The sequence below is a fragment of the Canis lupus genome, chromosome 9 (genome assembly GCF_011100685.1).
Source record: "Canis lupus familiaris isolate Mischka breed German Shepherd chromosome 9, alternate assembly UU_Cfam_GSD_1.0, whole genome shotgun sequence".
Classification (NCBI taxonomy): domain Eukaryota; kingdom Metazoa; phylum Chordata; class Mammalia; order Carnivora; family Canidae; genus Canis; species Canis lupus.
In genome coordinates this window covers 24,050,972-24,062,406 of record NC_049230.1, presented here as the reverse complement: position 1 = coordinate 24,062,406, position 11,435 = coordinate 24,050,972, and the positions used below count along the sequence as shown (strand labels likewise).

Below are 11,435 nucleotides of genomic sequence, written 5' to 3'. Positions count from 1 at the left end.
AGGGAGGGAGGGAGCACAGGAACTGACCTTGCTGGAAGCTGAGACTCAAGGCCACCAGGCCTCCATCCCTGCCCATGACTTTCTTCCACTCATCTCCGCCTGGCTTTGTTCTGCAGACTCCTCTCCCGTGGAAGGAAGATGCCACCCATGGCCCCATGCCTATAAAACCTCAACCAGTGATCTCAGCATGAAGAGGACCTCCTTCCCCTGTCTGACCCCAAGGAGGAGTCCTATTGGTCCTGCTCGGGTCCTTGATATGTGTGGCCGGGATGTGGGAGACCGTGCTTAATTCAGCCTGGACCACACGTCTACCACCGTAGAGTGGGCAGGAGCAGAGGCAGCAGCCCAGCTCCTCAGGACCATGTGAAGTGGATGAAGGAGTTCCCCCCCCAAAGAAAAGGGGGTGCTGTTAGCAGGAGGTATGTGGGAAATGAGCCAGATTGCAGAATGTAGAAGCTACCACTTCTGTGTGCCGAGTGTTCTACTAGATGTTGGGGATTCAGAAACAAGATCCTTTCTCTACTGTCGGATAGCTCCCAATCCAGACGAGGGTTTGGAGAATTAGAAAGTATCATGATGACGATGGCATACGGGGACTCTCCAGATACCCTGAGAACCCAAGAAAGAGGCACCCCACTGAGACTAAGGCAAAAAGAACCCAGGGAAACACTTCCCCCAAACGTATCCCCGACCTACTTATGTAAGATGAATGAGAATGAGCCAAGGGAATGCGGCGCCCTGTGGCTCAGTGGGTTAAGCATCCAACTCTTGGTTTCAACTCAGGTCATGAGATCTAGCCCCACATTGGGCTTTGGGTTCAGCAGGAAGTCTGCTTGTCCCTCTCCCTCTCCTCCTCCACTCCACTCTCTCTCTTTCCTCTCAAATTAAAAAAAAAAAAAAAAGCCAAGGGAAAAAAGGAAGAACAAAGTTCAAGAAGGAGGAACATACAGAGTCCTAGACCACACAGAAACGGCAGGATTCTATCATGGGCAAGAGAGTACAGTGTTTGGCGTTTCCTTGAAAGAAGGACATTCTGTGCAGGGAGAGGAAGTGGTGAGTTCAGATGGCAGATTTGGTGGCGGCAGCGGTGGGGTGGAGGGGGAGGAGGTTGGCTGTAGGTCAGTCATGTCAGTGGATGAGTGGATTGTTTTGAATCTAGAGGTAGAAGAAAAAGATTAAGCTATGGAGATCGTTGGGATTCATCCCACTGGGTGGCAGCTAGAGCCACAGGAGGATGCTTTCGCTCAGGGAGAGTGCGGAAAGCTGCAGAGCTGGGGAACACCCACAGGAGCTGAGGGGTGAACGCAGAGGGCACAGGAAGGAAGGCGTCTGAGAGAAGAACAAGTGCAGGTTAGTAGCAAATTGTGAGCACCCGATTTGTCCTCTGCATGTGCAATTCTCTTTCATTTGAAAACATCCAGGAGAGGGACACCTGGGTGGCTCAGTGGTTTAGCGCCTGCCTTTGGCCCAGGGCATGATCCTGGAGTCCCGGGATCGGGTCCCACATCGGGCTCCCTGCATGGAGCCTGCTTCTCCTTCTGCCTATGTCTCTGCCTCTCTCTATCTCTTTCTCTCTCGGTGTCTCTCATGAATAAATAAATAAAATCTTTTATTTTTTTTTTAAAGAAAGCATCCAGGAGAAAGAACAAATTAACCTTCAAAGGAACGAAAATCAGATTGTCATCAGACATCTCATTGGCAACCCTGATACAAGAAAAGGGTGGAGCAAAACCTGCCGATGGCAAAGAAAATGGCAAGACTACTTGTTATCCCTAGCATCTGTTCCCCCAGAGGATGGCCAGCAAATGGACAGTTGCTGCAGCATGTAAGTAATTCTTCCTTAGTAATACAACCTTGGGTTTTTAGCTGGGCACACAGCCATCCATAATCAAGGTTTCATTTCCAGCCTCCCTTGAAGCTAAGTGTGTCCATGTGACCTAAGTTCCAGCTGTCCCTTTCCTTCTTTGCACCTTCTTTCATCCATCCTGCCTCCTGGAAAGCCAATATGAGGCCATCGTCTTGGACCATGAGGACAAGAACCACATCTTACATGTGTCAGAGTAGAAAACTGTGAGGAGCCTAGTCCCCAGAAGTCTTTTACATGAGAATAAAATAAACTTCAACTTGTCTGAGCCACTGCTATTTTGGGTCTCTTATTTATAGCTAAATTTTTAAAAAAGATTTTATTTATTTATTCATGAGAGACAAAGAGAGAGAGAGAGAGAGGCAGAGATACAGGCAGAGGGAGAAGCAGGCCTCCTGTGGGGACCCCCATGCAGGACTGAATCCCAGGATCCCAGGATCACAATCAGAGCCAAAAGCAGACGCTCAACCACTGAGCAACCCAGGCGTCCCATAGATAGCTAAACTTAACCCTAACTGATATTAGAGAGAAATTACACCCAGTCAAAATAACAATCAAGTATGAGAATAAAATAAAGTCATTTTTATACCGGTAACAATCCAAAGAGAAGTTAGGACATAGAGGTTTAAATATATTGTTTAAATCCCTAAAAGCAAGTGATAGAAGAAGTAAATAGGTATGTGACTGGCAGGGATTAGGAAAAGAAGAGAAGCAGTGGGAGAAAGCTAAATACATCACCTTTCACTGCAGGGGGGTCAGGAGATACTGTTTAAATTTGGTGAATTAAGCCCAGAGATATTAACATATATTCTGGCATTATGGAAGTACTTTCAGAAGGCTAAAGAGAGAAATGCTTGAAAATGATTACTTCTAGGGAACGGGCCTTGGAACTGATAGAGGGAAACTTTAATTTTTCAATTTTACTCTCCTGCACAGTTTAGATGTGTGTTGGTATTTGCATGTATGTAGGAGAACCTCTGAAGGACACATACCTAACTCTTAATGGTGTAACCCTTCAGTGGGCAGGAGGGGACCAATGGAGGAAGGTCTGGAAAACAGATAAAGACCTCACTTAATAATCTCTCTCTATTAAATTTGGTGTTATAAAAATGAGCACTTATAATTTTTGGGAAAAAAGTGAACATATATCTTTTAGGGATGCATAAAACATAAAAAATATGAGTTTTTAAAATTTTTAAATAAGATTTTATTTATTTATTCATGAGAGACACAGAGAGGCAGAGACATAGGCAGAGAGAGAAGCAGGCTCCCTGTGGGGAACCTGATGCCGGACTCAATCCCAGGACCCCAGGATCATGACCTGAGCGGAAGGCAGACCCTCAACCACTGAGCCACCCAGGTGCCCTAAACATATATTTTTTAAAGAGAATGAAGAAGGGAAAATAATAGAGATCTGTAGTCTAGAAAACACAACAAGCAGAAGGACAGGACCTACAAGAACTCACTTCCCTAGCAGTGAAATAAGGTGTCTCTTAGCAAGTCTGATTGCCCCTGATTTTGGTTGCTGCCTGGATTTATCTCATCTGTTGTCCTCCATGGCCAGACCTGAGAGGAGTTTAAAGAGAATTCCCCTCTTGGGAGGTGTCCTGCTCAAGTGCCCCACTTCCTCTGGCATAGTTAGAGTTGGAATGATCTCAGGACTGAGCAATCAGAGGCCCCTGTTTGCCAGGCTTGGGATTTCTCTAGTGATACAACTCCCTTAAATCCTAGTTGGCTGTCTGCCATTTCAATTCCTAGGGATGCCATGTGCAAGTAACCAATGCCAGAAATCTTGCCCAGTCATGAAACTTGATTCGGAGCCGGCCTCTTGTGGTTTGTCTCTTAGCAACAGGCTCTGATTATCCATCTAGGCCTTAAGTTAAGATTCTCTCTTGGTATATGGACTTCTGGGGTACACTGTCCAGCATCCATTCTGGACTGAGACCTTGAATTTACTTTGGGAGCCATTCCCCCCACCTCCATTTTTTGCCAAGAGAATCTTGGGATTTTAATCTGGGATTGCTTTCTACCTCCAAATCTAGGGGTACGCCAGTCGGTCTCTTCCCATCTACCCAGCCAATGATTGTTCAGGAGTGGACACTTGATCTATAGCAGGTCAATGAGAGTGAATCACAGGACTTTTGCTGAAAATGCTAGGACATTATCTTGCTCTTTCTTCATGATATTGAATAAGAAAGCTTGTAGCCACAGAAGCTGCTGTCAGCCAAGAGGGCTATAGAGACTATGAGGCAAGTTACCCAACACTGAGGTAGGATAAGAGAAAGATGGAAAAGAGAAGGGATAATAAACAGATTATGATTACTATGGATTGTTTTCTCTGGCTCCTCCTTACTTCAGCATAGAAAATAAAATTTAGCTTTTGCAATTACATGTAGCACAGAATTGTTTCTAAGTGATCATTGGTCACAAAGAGACTAGATCTTTCTTTCTTTTTTTAAAGATTTTATTATTTATTCATGAGAGACACACAGAGAGAGGCATATTTTTTAAAGATTTTATTTATTTATTCATCAGAGACACACACATGGCAGAGAGAGAAGCAGACTCCTCACAGGGAACCCAATGTGGGTATGGATCTCCAGACTGGGATCACGCCCTGAGTCACAGGCAGACGCTCAACCGCTGAGCCACACGGGCGTCCCAAGAATAGATCTTTCTTAACAAAGCTAATTTTCCAACCTCCTCTGGTGGTCTAGTTTAAAAGATAGATTTTTGTTATTTTGTAGCACCATACTGAAGACCCCCAATAGTATATCACCTTAAATATCATATTTTTCTATCAAATCCCCAGGGATTTCAATACCATTTGGCACATAGTCTGAGCCCTAAAGTACAGTAGGAGATTAAACTAGGTGATCCAGGGTTGCCTGGCTGGCTCAGTCAGTAGAGCATGCAACTCTTGATCTCAGAGTTGTGAGTTAGAGCCCCATACTGGGTGTAGAGATTACTTAAAAGTAAAAAAAAAAAAAAACAACAAAAAAAAACCCTTAAAAACGAAATAAGCTAGATGGTCCATTTCGAGGATAATAATCTTCCCAGATTGGTTAAGAAATGATTACTCATTACTTTACCACTTATCCAGGTCCACCTTTTAAATCCTGTTGCTGGGAATCCCTGGGTGGCTCAGTAGTTTAGGTCCTGCCTTTGGCCAGGGCATGATCCTGAAGTCCCGGAATCGAGTCCCACATCGGGCTCCCTGCATGGAGCCTGCTTCTCCCTCTGCCTGTGTCTCTGCCTCTCTCTCTCTCTCTCTGTGTCTTTCATGAATAAATAAATAAATAAAATCTTTAAAAAAAAATCCTGTTGCTTACAACACCCCACTTCTGGTATCAGTGGTGTATGGTCAAGATTCTTTTAGTTGCAAATAAAGCAACCACAGTCAAAGTAATTTGAAGAAGAGGTGGCTTATTGACTCATGGAATAGGAATGGCAGGGGTATATTGGAAACGAGGATAAATACTGCTCTCTCTCTCTTTCTCTCATTGTCTTGGTTTCATACTCTGTATCAGTTTCATTGTCTTCCAAATTAGAATGGTTTTGTCTATGCAATTAGAGAACATTGGCTACTGCTGGCATCCACAATTGTATCTGATAACTCTATGACCAGAGAAGAAACAAACCTCTTCCCTGTCAACCATAGCCATAAAAATTCCAGAAAGGGTCTTGATTGGTTTGTCTTGGGTTGTATGCCCACCTTTCATCCAGGAGCATGAGATGCTGTGACTTGTAACAAATTACACATGCTCTTCAGAAGTTACCTGAAAAAATGAGGTGGGAGTTACCTGAAGGACTGTTACCTGAAGAAATGTGGGGGAAGGGGACGTTTCGTAGAGGAAAAAAAACAGCCACTGAGGAAAGTGAAAGAAAAGATTGAGTACAGTGGCGAGTTATAATATCGAAATATCGAAATATAAATATATCGAAATATAAATATATAGAAACTGATGACTCTATATACATTAATACCAATTACAAAGTGCTAGTTAATATGCCATTTATAATTTTCAAAAACCCTGTAACTATGTAAGAACAAATCTAATAAGAATGGCACAGGGGGGCGCCTGGGTGGCTCAGTGGTTGAGCGTCTGCCTTTGGCTCAAGTCATGATCCTGGAGTTCTAGGATCAAGTGCCATTTTGGGCTCCCAGTGGGGAGCCTGCCTCTCCCTCTGCCTCTCTCTCTCTGTTTCTCATGAATAAATAAATAAAATCTTAAAAAAAAATGGTACAGCGGCATCTGGGTGGCTCAGTCGGTTAAGCATCTGCCTTCACCTCAGGTCATGATCTTGGGGTCCAGAGATTGAACCCTACATCGGGCTTCCTGCTCAGTGGGGAGCTTGCTTCTCCCTCTGCTCCTTTCCCCCACTCATACTCTCTCTCTCGAACAAATAAATAAAATATTTTTTTGTAAAGATTTTATTTATTCATGAGAGAGAGAGAGAGAGAGGCAGAGACACAGGCAGAGGGAGAAGCAGGCTCCACACAGGGAGCCCAACGTGGGACTCGATCCCAGGTCTCCAGGATCATGCCCTGGGCTGAAGGCGGCACTAAACTGCTGAGCCACCTGGGCTGCCCTCAAACAAATAAATAAAATCTTAAAAAAAAAAAAAAAAAAAAAAAAGGAATTGTACAAGAAAACTGAATCTTCAATGAGAGGCATAAAATAAGGTATGAATAAAAGTAGAGACCTTAGATGGAATGATTCGATATTCCAATGCAGTACATTCCTCCCTCCAATAATCTATAAATTTGACATAATCTCAATCAAAATCTTTTTTAAAAATGGGATTTTTAAAAGGGAATGTGAAGTACTGAGTCTAAAGTTAATCTATAAGTGCATGCATACAACCAAGACAATTAGAAAAAAAAGAAAAGAATTAAGAGAGGAATTGCTACCAAATGTCAAAATATAATATTATTTTTTTAAGATTTTATTCATTTATTCATAAGAAACACAGAGAGAGAGGCAGAGACACAGGCAGAGGGAGAAGCAGGCTCCGTGCGGCCCGATGCGGAGCTCGATCCCGGCACCCCAGGATCACGCCCTAGGCGGAAGGCAGATGCTCAACCGCTGAGCTACGCAGGGGTCCCAACATAATCAATAATTAAAAGTAAGTTATTGGGGATGGTTCAGTTTCCAGGTAGATGGAGGAGGCATATTTTTCTTTTCTTTTCTTTTAAAGATTTTATTTATTTGACACAGAGAGAGAGTGTGTATACAAGCAGGGTTAGTGGCAGGCAGAGGGAGAGAGAGAAGCAGGCTCCCCGCAGAGCAGCCAAAAGCAGACACTTAACCAACTGAGCCACCCAGGCACCTCGACATATTTTTCTTTAGTCTCCTAATAAATACAGAAAAAAAAAAAAAAAAACCCAAACCAAAACAAAACAAAACCTTGGATCTCATATATATATATATATAAACCATTATATATAAAACAAAAATTACAAGGCTCTGAAAGATGGAAAGAAGGCAGACTGGCGTATGGAGATAGTGACTTGAAAAATGATACGGTGGTGAAATCTCTGGGTTTTCTTTTTGCTCCATATATCCCTAAAGAAGCCAGCAACCTGGAAACACCAACAGACACAAACAAACAAACAACAAGCCCTATGAAAGCTTGCTCTCTTGAGCTAAAGGATATCAACTTAGCAATACAGATCATTTTGGGCAATATCCACGTTACTAGAGCTAAGTGGTACAGTAAAAACTATGGTCTAATTCCCATGCATGTAGCAAAGACCAAGTGGGGAGTCTAGACTTCTAACCTTGCCAGGCTGTAAAGAGGTGATTGACTTTCCCTTTCTCCAACCCATTGGATTGGTGTCAAGGCAAGGCTAAATCTAGAGTCAGAAATTTCATCCCCGCTGAAGGCAATCCCCACCCCCAAGATACACAATGTCAGAGGAAATGATGTACAGAATCTGCCTTTGGCTCAAGTCATGATCCTGGAGTTCTAGGATCAAGTGCCATCTGGACATTCACCTTCACCTGGAAGTAAGAAAGGGATACCACCTCTTTCCTTATCTGAGCAGTGTCAGAAGAAGCCACATAAAACAGAAAGTTTAAATAAGATCCAGGGTATCATAACATAATACCCAAATGTAGAAATTTCAGTAGAAAGTCACTTGTCATATCAAGAACAAGGAAGTTGTCAAACTGAGTAGAAGAGAAAGTCAACAGATGCCAACACAGATGACAGACATGTTAATGTCATCTGACAAAGATTTTAAAGTAACCATGATAGGGGTGCCTGGGTGGTTTAGCGGTTGAGCATCTGACTTTGGCTCAGTGCGTGATCCTGGAGTCCCAGGATCAAGTCCTGCGCTGGGCTCCTTGTGTGGAGCTTGCTTCTCCCTCTGCCTATGTTTCTGCCTCTCTCTCTCTCTCTCTCTGTCATGAATAAATAAATAAAATATTTAAAAAATATTTTAAAAAATATTTTAAATATTTAAAAAAAATAAAGCAACCATGATAAAAATAGTTCAAATGAAATGACTGAAAATACAGAAACCAAAAATAAATAAATAAATAAATAAATAAATAAAAATTAAAAAAAAGAAAATACAGAAACCTTCATTAAAGAAATAGAAATGTTTATTTTTAGTTTTTTATTTTTGAGAAAGAGAAAGAGAAAGTGAGAGAGGAGCAGAGGGAGAGAATTTTAAGCAGGCTCCATCTTCAGCACTGAGCCCAATGTGGGGATCAAACTCATGACCCTGAGATTATGACCTGAGCTGAAATCAAGAGTCAGACACTTAACCAACTGAGACACACAGGCACCCCAAGAAATAGAAAATTTTAGCAAGAAATGGAAGACATTAAAAAGAACCAGATGGAAATGTAGTAGCAGAAATTTTAAAAGCTCAATGAATGCAGGGTGCCTGGGTGACTCAGTTGGTTAAGTGGTCAGCTCTTGATTTTGGCTCAGGTCATGATCCCAGGGTTCTGTGATCAAGCCCCACTTTGGGCTCCTTGCTCATTGAGCAGCCTGCTTCTCCCTTTCCCTCTGCCTGCCACTTTCCCCGATTGTGCTCTCTCTCTGTGTCAAATAAATAACATTAAAAATTTTAATTTAAAATTAATTGATTTTTTAGACATATAGATAGATAAATCAAATGGTAATTCTAAAAATATATTCAAGTAACCTACAGGAAAGCAGAAAAAACAAAACCAAAACGAAAAATTGAACAATCTTATATCAAAAAATAAAATGACAGATTTAATCCATAATATATCAGTAATTACATTAAATACAAGTGGTATAAATAAACCTATTAAAAGACAGAGATTGGCACAGTGGATGAAAAACTATGACATAACTATACACTGTCTACAAGAAATTCACTTCAAATATAATATTATTGGCAGGTTGAAAATAAAAGGATGGAAAAATATAAGTCATGAGGAGATGAAAAGAAATCAGAAGTGGCTATATTAATATCATAAAGTAGACTTCAAAGCAAAGAAAGTGACTGGAACAAAGATGATGAAAGGAGCAATCAACCAAGAAGATGTAACAATACTAATTGTGTATGCACCAAACAACAGAATTACAAAATATGTGAATCAAAAACTGATATAACTGAAAGGAAAGAATAGACAAATTCATGATTATGCTGGAGACTTCAGTGTGTTCAACCATTGATAGGATAAGTAGGCAGAAAATCAGCAAGTATACAGAACTTAATACCATCAACTATCAGAATATAATTGATATTTATAGAACACGCCACTGGACAACAGCAGAATATACATTCAAGTGTCCACAAAATGTGTACTAAGATAGATCATATCTTGGACTATAAAACAAACGCAACAATTTAAAAAGAATTGAAATCATAGAATGTGTTCTTCAGCCACCTGGAGAATCAAACTAGAATCAAACTAGAAATCAATCACAGAAAGATAATAGGAAGATCTCCAAACACTTGAAAAGTAAACAACAAATGTCTAAATAATCCATGGGTCAAAGAAGTCTCAAAGGAAATTTTAAATTTTAATTGAACTAAATGAAAATGAAAAAAAAAACATAAAACATATGGAATGAAGTAGTGCTGAAAGAAATTTAGGGACGCCTGGGTGCCTTAGTGGTTAAGTGTCTGCCTTTGGCTCAGGCCATGATCCTAGAGTCCTAGAATCAAGTCCCACATATGGCTCCCCACAGGGAGCCTGCTTCTCCCTCTGCCACGTCTCTCTCTCTCTCTCTCTCTCTCTCATAAATAAATAAATAAATAAATAAATAAATAAATAAATAAATAAATAAATTCTTTAAAAAAAAAGAGAGAGGGAGAGAAATTTATAACACATAGTATACATTAGAAAAGAGGAGGGGTGCCTGGGTGGCTCAGTTGTTTAGTGTCTGCCTTCAGCCCAGGTCATGATTCCAGGGTCCTAAAATCAAGCCCTGCATTGGGCTCCCTGCTCAGCGGGGAGCCTACTTCTCCTTCTTGCTCTGCAGCTCTCCCTGCTTGTGCTCTCTTACTTGCTCTCTCTATCTCTAATAAATAAATAAAATCTTTTTTTTTTTTAAGAAGAAAAGTCTCAAATCCATACCTCAAGAACTTAAAAAAAGAAGAGCAAAATAAATCTGAAGCAAGCAAAAGGAAGGAAGTAATAAAGAGGAGACATATATGAAATTTAACACAGAAAAACAATAGAGAAAAATCAATGGAACAAAGAACTGGGGATCCCTGCGTGGCGCAGCGGTTTAGCGCCTGCCTTTGGCTCAGGACGCGATCCTGGAGACCCGGAATCGAATCCCACGTCGGGCTCCCGGTGCATGGAGCCTGCTTCTCCCTCTGCCTGTGTATCTGCCTCTTCTCTCTCTCTCTCTCTGTGTGACTAACGTAAATAAATAAAAATTTACAAAAGAAAAAGAAACAAAGAACTGACTCTTTAAAAAGAAATAAAAATTTAAAAACTCTAGCAAGAAAAAAAGAAAACTCAAATTACTAATATCAGGAACAAAACAGAGTATATAACTATAGACACTACAGACATTGAAAGGATAATAAAAAATACCATGAATAACTCTACACACATAAGTTTGATAATATAGATAAACTGGACTGATTTCTCAAAAAAATCTACAACTCACCCAATATAAAAGAGGAAATCTAATTTGACTTACTACTATTAAGTTAAATTCATAATATTAAAACTTCCAAAAAAGAAATCTTCAGGCCCAGATCATTTCACTGGAGAATTCTATCAAAATTCAAAGAAGAATTAATATCAATTTCAGGGATTCCTGGGTGGTTCAGCGGTTGAGCATCTGCCTTCGGCTCAGGGCATGGTCCTGGGGTCTGGTGATCGTGTCCACATAGGGCTCCCTGCGGGGGTCCTGGTTCTCTCTCTGCTATGTCCCAGCCTCTCTCTCTCTCTCTCTGTGTATCTCTCATGAATAAATAAATAAAATCTTTTTAAAAAATCAATTTCATACAATCTCTCCCAGAAAACAGAAAAGGAGGAAACACTTTTCAATTAATTTTAAGCAATAATATATCAATAATTACATTAAATTTAAATTGCCCAAATTCATCAATTAGAAG

General features: G+C 40.8%; 1 long non-coding RNA gene across 2 annotated transcripts; it reads left to right on the top strand.

Moving 5' to 3' along the window:
* Nucleotides 1-827: 827 nt before the first annotated feature.
* On the top strand, nucleotides 828-2,132 carry LOC111097534. 2 transcript variants are annotated; one of them, XR_005364034.1, is made up of 4 exons: nucleotides 828-1,053; nucleotides 1,160-1,350; nucleotides 1,627-1,825; nucleotides 1,907-2,132. It is a non-coding gene; the product is annotated as an uncharacterized LOC111097534 (long non-coding RNA). The 2 variants fall into 2 exon arrangements; XR_005364033.1 differs by lacking the exon at nucleotides 828-1,053 and having other exon boundaries at nucleotides 1,071-1,350.
* Nucleotides 2,133-11,435: the final 9,303 nt, after the last annotated feature.